This window comes from Gobio gobio, assembly GCF_949357685.1.
Source record: "Gobio gobio genome assembly, chromosome: 20".
NCBI classification, from domain to species: domain Eukaryota; kingdom Metazoa; phylum Chordata; class Actinopteri; order Cypriniformes; family Gobionidae; genus Gobio; species Gobio gobio.
Genome location: NC_137113.1, coordinates 31,581,360 through 31,596,584, shown reverse-complemented (window position 1 = coordinate 31,596,584; position 15,225 = coordinate 31,581,360). Strand labels below are relative to the sequence as shown.

The window sequence follows — 15,225 nt, the reverse complement described above, 5'->3', positions numbered from 1 at the left end:
ATGTTGTACTTAAAGGGTTAGTTCACCCAAAAATGAAAATTCTGTCATTAATTACTTACCCTCATGTCGTTCGACACCCGTCAGACCTCCGTTCATCTTCGGAACAGAAATGAAGATATTTTAGTTGAAATCTGATGGCTCTGAAAGGCCTCCATTGACACAATGGCACGGTTCACTCTCAAGACCCTTAAAAGGTACTAAAGACGTCGTTAAAAAGTCCATCTCACTACAGTGGTTCTAAAATAACTTTATGAATCGGCGACAATAGTTTTTGTGCGCAAAAAAATAACGACTTACATAGTGATGACGATTTCAAAACAAGGCATCATGAAGCTTCGAAGCGTTATGAATCAGCAAGTCGATTCAGCGGTTTGAATCGCCAAATTTCAGCAGTTTGGCGGTTTGACACGCGATCCGAATCATCATTCGGCTCACTGATTCATAATGCTTCGAAGCTTCATGATGCCTTGTTTTGAAATCGTCATCATTATGTAAGTCGTTATTTAGGGATTTTTTGCGCACAAAAACTATTGTCGCCGATTCATAAAGTTATTTTAGAACCACTGTAGTGAGATGGACTTTGTAACGACGTCTTTAGTACCTTTTAAGGGTCTTGAGAGTGAACCGTGCCATTGTGTCAATGGAGGCCTTTCAGAGACATCAGATTTCAACTAAAATATCTTCATTTCGGTTCCGAAGATGAACGGAGGTCTTACGGGTGTCGAACGACATGAGGGTAAGTAATTAATGACAGAATTTTCATTTTTGGGTGAACTAACCCTTTAACCTGTTGTCTTAATGAGAAAGAATGGAAGAAGCCAAAAATGAAATTCAGCACCACCCCATATAATTGCACATGAAAAATTAAAATGCGTTTATTCTTTTGTGGCACTTGAAAACATTATTTGGCGCCTAAGTTCCCTATCGAGAGTACTCTCGTATTGCGTTTGCTAAACGCTATGGGGAATTCCTTTCCTTGAGATATTGAAGCAAATTTTTATCCTAAAAATACCATATAACACGCAGTGCAGCTGCACAGCTCTCAGCAGGAAGCTGCTGCGTGCTGATTGGCTGTGCCGCTGCAACTGCAGCAACCTATGGCGAGACCGCTGGGCGGGACGGACCAATCAGGTCCTTCTATATTCCCACCACAAGGGGCAGCAGAATTTGCATAGCCAAGGGTATATAAGACCCTGTCTCGCAAGGTTAGTAAGATTAATTCTTCTTCAGCGACTCACCTCGCTGAGCTCTGGATCGAAGCCTGCCGTGGACACGCACCCAGCGGAACTCTGCAGCCTGAGGACGTCGGACTCTGCGCCTTCAGCCTGCCTTCCAGCTGCGCCATCCGACACATATCCTTTATACAATACCATTCCGTGTGTTTGCCGTTGCTACACACTCACAAAAAGAGCAGAGACGTTGTTTCAAATGTCTCGTTCCTGCGCCTCGTGTAGAGGTTTTCTCTCGGACGAGGATCGGCACATCATCTGCGTCTCATGTCTCGGACGAGACCACACGCAGGCTGCACTCAACCAGGGCGGCTGCCCGGAGTGCGATGAACTGACGCTGCAGACCCTTCGGGCTCGGCTCGCCAGTTTCGACCCGAATCCCGTCCCTTGCTCTCGAGCCCCTCGAGCCACGGAAAAAGAAACGTTGCGACCAGAGGCCCCCGGAGCGCTCTGACGAGCACACGTCGGGCATTTCCCCGCGTGCCTCGCCATCGCCTATCATGTTCGCGGAGGAACATGAACTTCCAGAACTATACAGGAGGAGCTGGTCAATGACCTGAAAAGAGCTGGGACCACCGTTTCCAAGGTTACTGTTGGTAATACACTAAGACGTCATGGTTTGAAATCATGCATGGCACGGAAGGTTCCCCTGCTTAAACCGGCCATTGTCCAGGGGCCTCATTTATAAAACTTTGCGTAGGATTTGCGTCAGAAGTGGCGTACGGATGAAACATAGGACGTGCGTACGCACAAAAATATTCGGATTTATAAAACCGTGCGCACGCACATCCTACGCAGTTTTCCCTTAATAAATCACAATCAATTCTAAATGTAGCACAGCTTTTGCGGCTTCATGTCACGCCCATAGTTGCCCATAAATAGTCTGTGAAACGCCCACAAGTTAATATTCATCGATTGCGAAATCATGGCAAACACAGAGAGGAAATAAAAAAAACGTAACGTCACTCAATGTGAAGTAGAAGTGATCATTGGCGAGGTTGAAAAGAGGAGAAAAATTTTGTTTTGGAGGGCACAGTGTGGGCATTACTAATGCTAAAAAGGCACTTGAATGGCAAAAGGTTGCAGACGCCGTAAATGATGTAGCCTCACAACCTCGGACCATGGCCGAAATAAAAAAGAAATGGTCGGACATCAAAGTCGAGGCAAAAAAGCGCCTAGCGCTCCATCGCCAGAGTGTCTTCGTTTGCCAGCAACTCTTCTTGCTGTCTGAAGATGCGTTCACTCCGAATCCTTCCATTTGCCACATCTTCTAGAGCGCAAGATCAGCCATTGTGCGTCATTATGCATTGTGATGGGGCATTTTATTTCCATCCATTTAATTGCATCTGACAAGCTATAGATGTCGGTTATAATCTACGTAGAAATGGGAAATAGTTCAGTGCAAATGTAATGTCTTGCAGCTTTCTGAATGGTTGAGACATACGTCATACGTTATTTTATCAAAAATAAAACTAAAGGTATATGCATGAATACCATGATTCCGTAGCTGATGAAGAAATTTTACTATGAAAACAACTTTCCCCAGTGGACAATTAATACATCTATCTATCTATTTATCTATCTATCTATAGGCTATATCTCCCTAATTATCTATCTATCTGTCTATCTATCTAATTGCATCTATATCTGCTCCGCCAGACGGACACATTGACGAGAATATCAGTTTTATTAATGAGCTATTTCGTTCTGTTTACCATATTATTTATGAGGATGAATTGCATAACATGCCAATATTATTGCAGAACATATTTCTCTTTTCTTTTTGCAAATATGTGTTCATTTGCATTTCTGTTGTAATTTTCATTTGATTTTGTTTGTTTTATACTGCAGATCGATCAAACGGGTGTTCGTGTAGGCTGTTAATTGTAAGACTTGCTTTGTGAAGTCTTCATGTTATTTATGAGAGGCATAGCCATTTCTTTTACACAACGGTCTACAGTTTCACACACTTTCACGTGTTTCTTCCATCTGCCGACGGTGTCGCCATTTCTCATTTCACCCGTTTTTGTGTGTACGCCTGGGTCAGAGCTTGCGTGAAGGACTGTACATTTTCCCGTCAAGTTTGCTTTTTATAAATACCAATTATTGCGTAGAGAGTGGCGTATGCCTTCTTTTGTGCATACGCAACGTTTATAAATGAGGCCCCAGGCCCATCTTAAGTTTGCCAATGACCATTTGGATGATCCAGAGGAGTCATGGGAGAAAGTCATGTGGTCAGATGAGACCAAAATATAACTTTTTGGTCATAATTCCACTAAACGTGTTTGGAGGAAGAAGAATGATGAGTACCATCCCAAGAACACCATCCTTACTGTGAAGCATGGGAGTGGTAGCATCATGCTTTGGGGGGGTTTTTCTGCACATGGGACAGGGCGAATGCACTGTATTAAGGAGAGGATGACCGGGGCCATGTATTGCGAGATTTTGGGGAACAACCTCCATCCCTCAGTTAGAGCTTTGAAGATGGGTCGAGGCTGGGTCTTCCAACATGACAATGACCCGAAGCACACAGCCAGGATAACCAAGGAGTGGCTCTGTAAGAAGCATATCAAGACCCAGATGTGCTTGCAAATTACAGGCCCATTTCCAATCTCCCATTCCTCTCCAAAGTACTGGAAAAAGTTGTAGCTTCCCACCACCAGGATCATCTCAAATACAACAATCTTTTCGAAAAATTTCAGTCTGGCTTCCGTTCTGCACACAGTACGGAAACGGCCCTGGTTAGAGTCACAAAGGACCTACGGATGACAGCTGATGCAGGTTCACCATCCCTCCTCATTCTTCTCGATCTGTCTGCTGCATTCAATACTGTGGATCATGGCATACTCCTTAACCGGCTGCATCAAACCACTGGACTCACTGGCACTGCTCTTAACTGGTTTAAATCGTACCTCACTAGCAGAACAGAGTACATTTAACTTGGAAGTGCAAGGTCCCGGCAACACACAGTTACCTGCGGGGTTCCTCAGGGGTCAGTCCTTGGCTTCCTCCAGTTAAACAGCTCTAAAACTGAGGCAATTCTTGTTGGCACTCCACATCAAACCCAGTCTTCATCCATAACTGTTATAACTATCTCTGGTCATGACGTTCCCCTCTCCACAACTGTCACCAATCTTGGTGTAAGATTTGATCCACAACTCAGCTTCAAAGCCCATATCAAAAACCTCTGCAAAACATCTTTCTACCATCTCAGAAACATTGCAAAACTCCGTCCAATGCTATCCTTAGCAGATGCTGAAAAACTGGTCCATGCCTTTGTCTCCTCCAGACTGGATTACTGTAACGCACTTCTTATCGGGATCCCTAACAAAAATATTTGATCCTTCTTAAATGATCTTAACTGTAGCACTGTAAAGTGCAGTACAAATAAAATGTATTATTATTATTATTATTATTATTATTATTATTATTATTATATCAAGGTTCTGGCATGGCCTAGCCAGTCTCCAGACCTAAACCCAATAGAGAATCTTTGGAGGGAACTCAAACTACGTGTTTCTCAGTGACAGGCCAGAAACCTGACAGATCTAGAGAAGATCTGTGTGGAGGAGTGGGCCAAAATCCCTCCTGCAGTGTGTGCAAACCTGGTGAAAAACTACAGGAAACGTTTGACCTCTGTAATTGCAAACAAAGGCTACTGTACCAAATATAAACATTGATTTTCTCAGGTGTTCAAATACTTATTTGCAGCTGTATCATACAAATAAATAGTTTAAAAAAATCATACATTGTGATTTCTGGATTTTTTTTTTTTAGATTATGTCTCTCACAGTGGACATGCACCTACAATGACAATTTCAGACCACTCCATGATTTCTAAGTGGGAGAACTTGCAAAATAGCAGGGTGTTCCAATACTTATTTTCCTCACTGTACAATGCATCACATGTTTTGGGAATGTTCAGTAATTAATCATTTTTGGACTCAAGTTTGTTGGGATTTAGAAGAACTGATTAACCATAAGATCACTCCGGATCCTTGCCTGTGCTTGTTGAATTATGTCTCTTCTTTGGACCTTAGTATAGTGGACAAAAGGATTATTTTTTCGGGTTTCACTGCTGCAAAGAAATCAATAATCGCACTTTGGTGGGACACTAAGGCAGACATCTCAAGACTGTGGTTACTGAATATGCAACAAATAGTTACGATGGAATGCTCCTTAGCTAGATTTAATAAAGCTAAACCAAGAATGGTACAGGCCTGGCAAAGAGCTGTAAAATCTATTTGTGACCTATTCATTAGGTAGTGGGATGTAGATGAATCTCCTTGGAATGGTGAAGTATCCATATTTAGGGTATAACTATGTCATCTAAAGTATTCATGTTCTATGTAAGCGGTGCTGACAGAATTTGTTTCTTATCTCTGTTTTGTTCAGTTTTTTTGTTGTTGTTTGTTTAGTTTTTTGTATATTTGTGTTCTTTTGAAAATCTAATAAAAAGTAAGTCACAAAAAAAAAAAAATTCACCCAGTCTTTTGATGAAGACGGTTGCTATAAAAAAGTAAATAAAAAAACTGCTATTGTCAGTAATTGTAATAATATTGTGACACTGACATGTCAACTCCAAATATAAATTGCATAGCACAAGACAACGTTAAATATATGTAATACATACTTTTAATACATTAAAGTCGGGAACACTGAATTAACGTCTTCATCGAAAGACTGGGTGATTTATGAAGTAGGCATGTCATACCTATATGGGGGTCAGCAGAGCAGCATGTATTTTGATGATAAAATGACACCTCTGGCCATTGATTCCGTTGGGTCATTTATCAGTCAGATACTGTACGGACAATCTGACCCAATATGGCTCACTTTTTCATCTTGCTCTGTCGAGCGGCAAAAGTGATTCTACACAAGCTAAAATGGGTTAACCACATGCATTTACATTGTGGGGGAATGGAGTGTTTTCCCCCACGTCGACTCCGCCCCAACGCCACGCCCCCAGCTATGACACGATGCCGACCAAGTCTATATTGTTATATTTATTCTTAAATACTCTATTTTTAATTTTTTAATAAGGAAAATGTTATTGTAATAGTAATATTTCTTATTTTGATAAATATTATTATTTAGCAATAATAACAATAATTATTATTATTATGTCATATTAATATATAAACACAAAATGTTATATACACACTTTTAATTTGTAAAAAAAAAAAAAGAAAAAGAAAAAAAAGAAATCTGATCTGACTGCATTGACATGACATCAATGTTTTCTCCAGAGCTGCTGTATCGATGAACTTAAGATGGACAGTGACACTAGTTTCTTCTAGAGCTGCTGTACAGCCGAAACAAACTTTGTTGCATTATTTTCCTGTTATCACAGTAAAGCTTGTTTGAAACTATCTGTATTGTAAAAAGTGCTACATAATATAAATAAAGGTGACTTGACTTAAGGAGCAGAAAAAAAAACTTTAAAGAAATAAAGATGTTTCATTATAAATATCGATATCGACTAATATGAAAAATTATCAGGGTCATTTTTTTGGCCATATCGCCCAGCCATGACATATCTATTTGAAAATATCAAAAATGTTTTTGATGCAGTTTTGGTACCAAACTACTGACATCGTCAATTCCACCATCTAACATGTCCTTTTTCTTTTTCTTTAGTTCAAAACAAATTGATGGTACACATGAGTTCCTGGGCTATTTTCTACATTTTTCATTCCAAACACTATCATTATCGTATAACTTTACATATTCAGTAGCTAAGTTACTTCACTTAAGTTACATATTTTTAAGACTCCTAATAATTTTCGCAGAACAGTTGTCGCCTTGTAATCGTAACCAATAAACAAGTGTTCATTTCTTCACAATTCAAAATTTAATTTCATTGGCTTCTACTAATATTACATCTATTGGGTTGTTTCCATAACTCCTTTACAGATTTTTAAAGTTCTATGTTGTATTCTGTCTAATTTCTTAATTGACTTGATAGCAGCTCCATACAATACAACCATAATCTATAGCATCGAAGTTCCAAACAAAGTTCCATAGATAGCTAATAGAGCAGCTTATTTCGCCCCTATGCAAAACCAGTTATATAACTCATTTAGTTAAATACCAAGGTGAAACCATTATTTGATTTATATTAACGAAGTACCTTTCATTAGCCGTCTCCTTCTGTTTACTGTTAGCAGCGGACGTGACGTATGTTGCGTGGTGACGGTTTTCTTCTTCTTTTGAGATTTTATTGGCGGTTGACAAACAGAAAATGGTGAATTACCGCCACCCACTGGTATGGAGTGTGGCTCAGAATTATATATTTCCCCTCCCTTTTTATATCCTCTCCCACAAATTAGTTATTTTAAGATACTGAAACAGAAAACTATATCATTTATTTCATTTTGTATTAGAATCCTTCTTTCAGTATATTTATTTCTGACCGTATTCTCTTTAAAACATAGGGTTGAGTGTGGTACCTATTACCCAATATCTGGGTTAAACACAGAGCTGCCAACTCTCACGCATTGGCCGTGAGAGACACACGCATTTGATTGGTTTTACACGCTCACACGCCACACCCCCGTTCCAACCGGTCAGTCAATTTATCTATAGATCTACATGTTGAGCCACTCGTGATCGATTAGTTATGCTTTCGGTGAGGGGGTTCAAGATAAATGTGCAAATACGGTGTTGCGCGACCGAAATCTACCGTTTTGGGTTCCCTTTAGGTTCTCTTGACACTGCGAGACCGTCGCTATGGGAACGCCTTCTGTGTCATTTCATTTAGTCATTTAGTCATTTAGCAGACGCTTTTATCCAAAGCGACTTACAAATGAGAGCAATAGAAGCAACTACAACAGTCAGAGGCTACAGTATGCAAGTGCTGTAACAAGTCTCAGTTAATCTAACACAGAGCACACAGGAATTTATTTATTTATTTATTTATTTATTTTTTTAAATAAATTAGACAGACAGAAAAATGAATAGAATGTTAAGTGCTATTCTTGATTGGTCAGGTGCTGCTGGAAGAGATGCGTCTTTAGATGTTTTTTGAAAATGGCTACAGACTCGGCTGCTCGAATTGAGATAGGCAGGTCATTCCACCAGGTGGGGGCAGTCCAGGAAAAGGTCCGTGACAGTGATTTCATGCCTCTCTGGTATGGCACCACAAGGCGTCGTTCACTGGCAGACCGTAAGCTCCTGGAGGGTGTGTATGTCTGAACAAGCGAGTTAAGGTATATTGGTGCAGAGCCAGTGGTTGCTTTGAAGGCGAGCACCAGTGCCTTGAATTTGATGCGAGCGGCTATTGGTAGCCAGTGGAGTCTGATGAAGAGAGGCGTGACGTGCGCTCTCTTCGGCTCGTTAAAGATCACCCTCGCCGCTGCATTCTGGATCAGTTGCAAGGGTTTGATAGTGCATGCCGGAAGGCCTGCTAGAAGAGCATTACAGTAGTCCAGTCTGGAGAGAACAAGAGCTTGGACCAAGAGTTGTGTGGTCTGCTCAGATAGGAAGGGTCTAATCTTCCTAATGTTGTATAATGCAAATCTGCAGGACCGGGTTGTTGCAGTAATGTGGTCAGTGAATTTTAGCTGATCATCGATCACAACTCCAAGATTCCTGGCTGTCCTGGACGGAGTTATGGTTGATGATCCTAGCTGAATGGAGAGATTGTGATGAAGTGCTGGGTTGGCTGAGACCACAAGCAGTTCAGTCTTTGCAAGGTTGAGTTGCAGGTGATGCTCCTTCATCCAGGCAGAAATGTCTGTTAGGCAGGCAGCAATACGAACACCAACCGTGGGATCATCTGGTTGAAATGAGAAGTAGAGTTGAGTGTCGTCTGCATAGCAGTGATAGGAAAAGCCATGTTTCTGAATGACCGATCCCAGTGATGACATGTAGATGGAAAAGAGAAGTGGTCCAAGCACTGAGCCCTGTGGAACTCCAGTGGCTAGATGATGTGACTTAGACACTTCACCTCTCCATGACACCCTGAAGGACCTACCTGAGAGGTAAGACTTGAACCACTGGAGAGCAGTTCCTGAGATGCCCATCTTCATGAGAGTTGACAGGAGGATCTGGTGGTTAACTGTGTCAAAAGCAGCAGACAAATCCAGTAAGATAAGTACTGTGGATCTGGAAGCCGCTCTTGCCTGCTTCAGTGCCTCCGTAACCGAGAGCAGGGCAGTCTCAGTTGAGTGGCCGCTTTTGAAGCCTGATTGGTTGATATCCAGGAGGTTGTTCTGTTCAAGAAACGTAGAGAGCTGGTTAAAAACAACTCGCTCGAGTGTCTTTGCAATGAAAGGTAGAAGGGATACTGGTCTGTAGTTTTCTAAAAGTGCTGGGTTCATAGAGTGTTTCTTAAGCAGTGGGGTTACCCGAGCCTGCTTAAATGCTGTGGGGAAAGTCCCGGTGTGAAGAGAGGTGTTGACAATGTGAGTGAGTGCAGGAGTAACAGAAGAAGAAATGGCCTGAAGGAGGTGAGTGGGGATAGGGTCAAGCGGACAGGTAGTGGGGTGGTTGGAAAGGATGAGTTTGGAGACTTCAGCTTCAGAGAGCAGAGAAAAGGAGGGGAGTGTATGTGTTATGGTTGTTGAGATGTGCGTGTCGGTTTGTGGTGCGGAGAATTGGCTGCTGATGGAGGAGGTTTTTTGTGTGAAAAATGATGCAAAGTCATCAGCTGTAAGAGTTGATGAAGGAGGGGGGGGAGGAGGACAGAGGAGCGAAGAGAACGTTCTGAAGAGTGCACGAGAGTCAGAGCAGTTGTGTATTTTGTTGTGATAGTATGTAGTTTTAGCAGTGGAGACGTTACTAGAGAAAGAAGCGAGAAGAGACTGATACAGGGTCAGGTCAGTAGTGTTTTTAGTTTTGCGCCACTTCCTCTCTGCCGCCCGGAGCCCAGAGCGATGTTCGCGGAGAACATCAGACAGCCAGGGGGCAGAGGGGGTGGTGCGGGCTGGCCTGGATGAAACGGGACAGAAGTTGTCTAAGCAAGATGTTAGAGTGGAGCAAAGAGTGTCAGTAGCACTGTTAGTGTCCAGTGCTGAGAACTGAGCAGGTGGAGGGAGTGAGGAGGAAACCATAGTGGATAGACGGGAGGGAGAGAGTGAGCGTAGATTACGCCGAAAGGTAATCAGCGGAGGAGTGTGTGTTGTGTTAGGAGTTAGTAGGAGGTTAAGAGTGATGAGAAAGTGATCTGAGGTGTGTAAAGGAGTAACTAAAGTGACGTCTGTGGAGCAGTAGCGTGTGTAGATAAGATCAAGATGGTTACCTGATTTATGAGTAGCTGTAGTAGATACTCGCTTAAGATCAAATGAGGTCAGAAGAGTGGTGAAGTCTGCAGCCTGGGGTTTATCAAGGTGAATGTTGAAGTCACCGAGCAGTACCAGAGGAGTGCCATCCTCGGGGAAGTGAGAGAGTAACATATCCAATTCCTCCAGGAAGTTACCCAGTTGACCTGGAGGACGATAAATAACTACAACATGGATTTTAGCAGGGTGAGTGACAGTGGTTGAGTGTGATTCAAATGAGCAGTTGCCAGATAGAGAAGGGATGGGCTCAAATATCCAATCCTTTGAGATGAGCAGACCAGTACCTCCGCCCCTCCCAATCTGGCGAGAGGTGTGTGAAAAAGAGAAATTATTTGAGAGGGCCGCAGGAGTGGCAGTGTCTTCTGGTTTGATCCAGGTTTCAGTTAGAGCCATGAGACTGAGATGTGAATGAGTGGAAATAGATGAAATAAAGTCTGCTTTGTTTACAGCAGACTGGCAATTCCAGAGACCAATTGGAATGGACATTAATGTAGCAGAGGAAATGGGTACACTACGCAGATTAGTAGGATTACGGCGTCTAAAATGTACAGAGCGTGATTTACGGGTGTGTGTGATAATAGTAGAGATTTGGAAGCACATTGTGAATACGGGTCAGAGAAATTAGCAGATGAAAACAAGCAAAAACACAAAAGTGGACAAAGTATATATATATAGCTATACTCAAGTGCCTTGTCGGTGTCCTTGCTCGAGTGAAGTCGCGCAGAGTAGAGTCGAATGGTCTTTACACTCTTCGGTCTTCACACGAGGAGGGCTTCACACGAGGGCTGCCGCTTCCGCTGCCGCGGAGTACTACTCAATTTATACTCGCATTAAATGTCGTTATTGAATACAGCTGGCTACTCCCAGTGAAACGCGTTAGTTCGCACGAGGTCAAACAATAACAAACCAGACTACAACAAACAGCCAACTACAGCAAACAGACAGCGTTCTAAAGAACAGCTGAACTACAGATCAAATGAGGAAAATGTAAACAGAACTCACACAATAGCTGTTTTCCCTGATGTTCGATGCTTCTCTCTGACTCAAAGTAAACAATGAACGCTCTATATAGCACGCTGGCTTATGGCCACGCCCAGTGAAACGCGTTAGTTCGCACGAGGTCAAACAATAACAAACCAGACTACAACAAACAGCCAACTACAGCAAACAGACAGCGTTCTAAAGAACAGCTGAACTACAGATCAAATGAGGAAAATGTGTGACCAATGTCTGAAGCCCTTATACCATCAGGCCAATTGATTGGCTAGTGACGCTTAGCGCCGCCTTAGAAATACGTCATGTATGCTTATATGCGCGCTAGGTGTAATATCGTCAGATTTCATTCCTTCAGGAAGCTAATTTTCTGTTGCCCGTTGGAAAGCGGATTTTCGTGTTCACAGCTACCCTTTTCAGAGCAGTTTTACTCCTCTAAGCGGACACAGTACAGGTGCGTACTATGCTTAAGCATGCTTAGACCGCACTTACTGTATCTCTGTTGACACTGCGATCGCCTGCGTCTAAAGTGTACGTTCAACTCGCCGTTCTAGTCTAGCCCCCGCCTCTCCGTTTCTGCGGCTGCCGAGGCACCGCACGAGATGGACGCTTGGGTTGACGTCAGCAAGCCGAGCACACGGAGAGTGAGCAGACGGATATCTCCTTTCTCTCTCTCTTCCCCGGTCGCGTCCACGCATTTGAAACCGCGACAGCGACAACTGTCTATTCGTCCATGACGAAACGCTGACCACACCAGAAGCTCGTGATTCGATTCTTTGTCCGTGGTTTTTGAGATCGTAAGATAGGCCACGTCTAACCCCCGCCTCTCCATTACTACAGCTGCCGAGGCACCACACGAGATGGACACTTGGGGTGACGTCAGCGAGCGGAGCACACGGAGAGTGAGCAGACAGATATCTCCTTTCTCTCTCTCTCTTCCCCGGTCGCACCCGCGCATTTAAAACCGCGACAGCGACTACTGTTAATTCGTCCATGACGAAACGCGGTCTACCCAGAAGCTCGTATCCGATTCTTTTGGCCGTGGCCCCTTTTTGATATGACAAAGAGGCCGCTCGTCTAACCACCCTTAACCCCCCCCCCCCCAGCCTCTCCGCTTATTTGGTTGCAGAGGCAACGCATGAGATAGACGCTTGTGGTGACGTGAGCACTTGGAGAGTGAGCAGACGGATTTCCCCCTTTCTCTCTCTCTCTCCTCTGGTCGCGTCTGCGCGTTCGAAACCGCGACAGCAACGACCCTGTTTATTCGTCCATGACGATATGCACTCGCGCTGAGATAAGCTTGAGCTGGAATGGGACTGCGAGGCCGCGCAAAACCGTCCCAGCCGAAGCTGGTCGCGCCCCACCCAGTCCCGTAGGCTTCATTCTTCTTTCAAGACCTCCACCACAATGTTTTGAGGTCTTGCAAGCAGCCATTTCTGGCGCGCGTTACATAAGTGGCGCGGATTTCGCCACTGTTTTAAAAATGGACGGATCAGGCAGCTGTTTAAGGGTCTTTCACGGCCCATCTCGTGCCTACTTCGGCTTCATTGTGGAAGCCACGCCCCCTGCTGCCTTCCAAATTGAATAGGATCATTAAAAGGCATACTCCTGAGGCTGTAAGAAGCTCAGACAGGCTACTAACTTGGCGCTGAGAGCTACCAAGCACATCACCCGCGCATTAGGCAGGCCATGGTGAGAATGCAGGCCAGTCAAGTACCCGTACCCTCTTCCTCCCCAGCCAGGACTTTGTAATGTGTGCAGAATGTGGTTTTGCATTGTCTTGTTGAAATATGCATGGACGTCCCTGGAAAATATGTCTTCTTGAAGGCAGCATATTATGCTCCAAAATCTCTATGTACTTTTCAGCATTAATGGTGCCTTCACAGAAGTGCAAGTTACATTTGCCAAGGGCACTGACACAACCCCATACCATGACAGAACCTGGCTTTTGGACTTGTTGCTGGTAACAGTCTGGATGATCCTTTTCTTCTTTGGTCCAGAGCACACGGCGTCCATTCCTCCCAAAAATACCTCAAATACTGATTCATCTGACCACAGTACACGTTTCCACTGTGTGATGGTCCATCCCAGATGCCTCCGAGCCCAGAGAAGTCGACGGCACTTCTGGATACACTTAACATAGGGCTTCCTTTTGGCACTGTACAGTTTTAACTGGCATTTGTGGATGTAACTATGTATTGTGGTACTTGACAAAGGTTTGCCAAAGTAGTCCTGAGCCCATGTGGTGATATCGCTTATAGATGAATGACGATTCTTGATGCAGTGCCGCCTGAGGGATCGGAGATCATGGTTGTTCAGCTTAGGCTTGCGCCCTTGTCCTTTACGCACTGAAATTCCGCCAGATTCCTTGAATCTTTTAATTAGGTTATGCACTGTTGAATGTGAAATATCCAAATCTCTTCCTATCTTTCTTTGGGGAACATTGTTTTTAAACATTTCAATAATTTTCTCACGTATTTGTTGGCAAACTGGCGATCCTCTGCCCATCTTTGCTCCTAAAGTATTAGACCTTTCTTGGATGCTGCTTTTGTACCAAATCATAATTACAATCACCTGTTGACATCACCTGTTTCAAATCACATCATTATTTAACCATTTTACCTCATTACTAGCCCTAAATTGCTCCTGTCCCAACTTTTTTTTTTATGTGTTGCAGGTCTGAATGACAGGAAAGGATGCATATTTACAAATGACATGAAGTTGACCAGACAAAACATGAAATATTTTGTGTTCATATTGTCTGCAATGAAATACAAGTCAAAGTAAATTTAGAAATCACTTTATTTTTTTTTTGCATTTTCCATACTGTCCCAACTTTTTCTGATTTGGGGTTGTAGTTAAACGAGTCTGTGTTTCCCGAAACCATATTTCCAACGAACATTCGCAAACAAGTTGATTTGCATACATTTTGTTCTAGCACTGATGTTAAATTTGTAGCCATTTTGCACTTTGACAGCCAGTTTGAGATATAGGCTATATTTGAGTATTGTGTGTAATGATTCTGACAGTTTTGCCATTGAAATGACTGGGGAAAGTGTTAGCCTGACAAGCCAGACCCACATCAAGATGTTGGGTCTGGAAACTCACCATTGACAGGGCTCAATCCGAGGGGCGGGATAAAAGGTTGTCTTTCAAATTCCCTCTGCACGCAATTGGATAGCGCCATGAGCGCCATGAGCGCCACAACCAACCAGAGCAAAGAAGAAAGTGAAGCAGAGCTAATGTTAGTTGATAGACTTTCGCCGTATCTGGTAGGCAAAACTTTGAACATAACTTCTTTTCTTAAGAATGACTTCAGTGCCGTTTTTTTCTCAAAGAAAAGCTTAACTCCAAGTCTTCCAGAGTCGCGGCCAAAGCCGATTCAAAAGACCGCTGTTCGTCAGCTGACCAGAGTTCGGTTTTTCCAGCTCTCAGATCTACGGAGAGTTGCTAGACTACACTCGCGGCAAAATAGATTTTCTGCCGCTAGGATGCGTCTAGATTTCTAGGCTAGAAAAGTGTCCCAATAAACCTGAATTCACCCCATACTCTTTGAAATCATAATTACATTGCATTATGTAGCTTGAAACCCCAAATATTACAACATTCTTCATTAAAAATTATTCAGTTATTTGTAACAATGTCATTGTAGAAAAAGAAAAATGTAGTTTCAATGTAGCTAGCTACTTTTGATAGTAACTTGTAGTGTAGCTACTTTT

The 15,225-nt window shown here is 43.1% G+C and overlaps 1 protein-coding gene across 4 annotated transcripts in view; it reads right to left on the bottom strand.

Moving 5' to 3' along the window:
* Window positions 1-7,434, bottom strand: part of becn1 (beclin 1, autophagy related) — a 134,617-nt gene extending 127,183 nt beyond the window's left edge. The window contains exon 1 of one of the 4 annotated variants that reach the window (XM_079846244.1): window positions 7,363-7,434. The gene's annotated coding sequence lies outside the window, so the exon portion shown is untranslated. Of the gene's footprint in view, window positions 1-1,238; window positions 1,294-7,362 lie in introns of those variants that run through there. The other 3 variants (XM_079846248.1, XM_079846245.1, XM_079846246.1) reach the window with 3 other exon arrangements.
* Window positions 7,435-15,225: the final 7,791 nt, after the last annotated feature.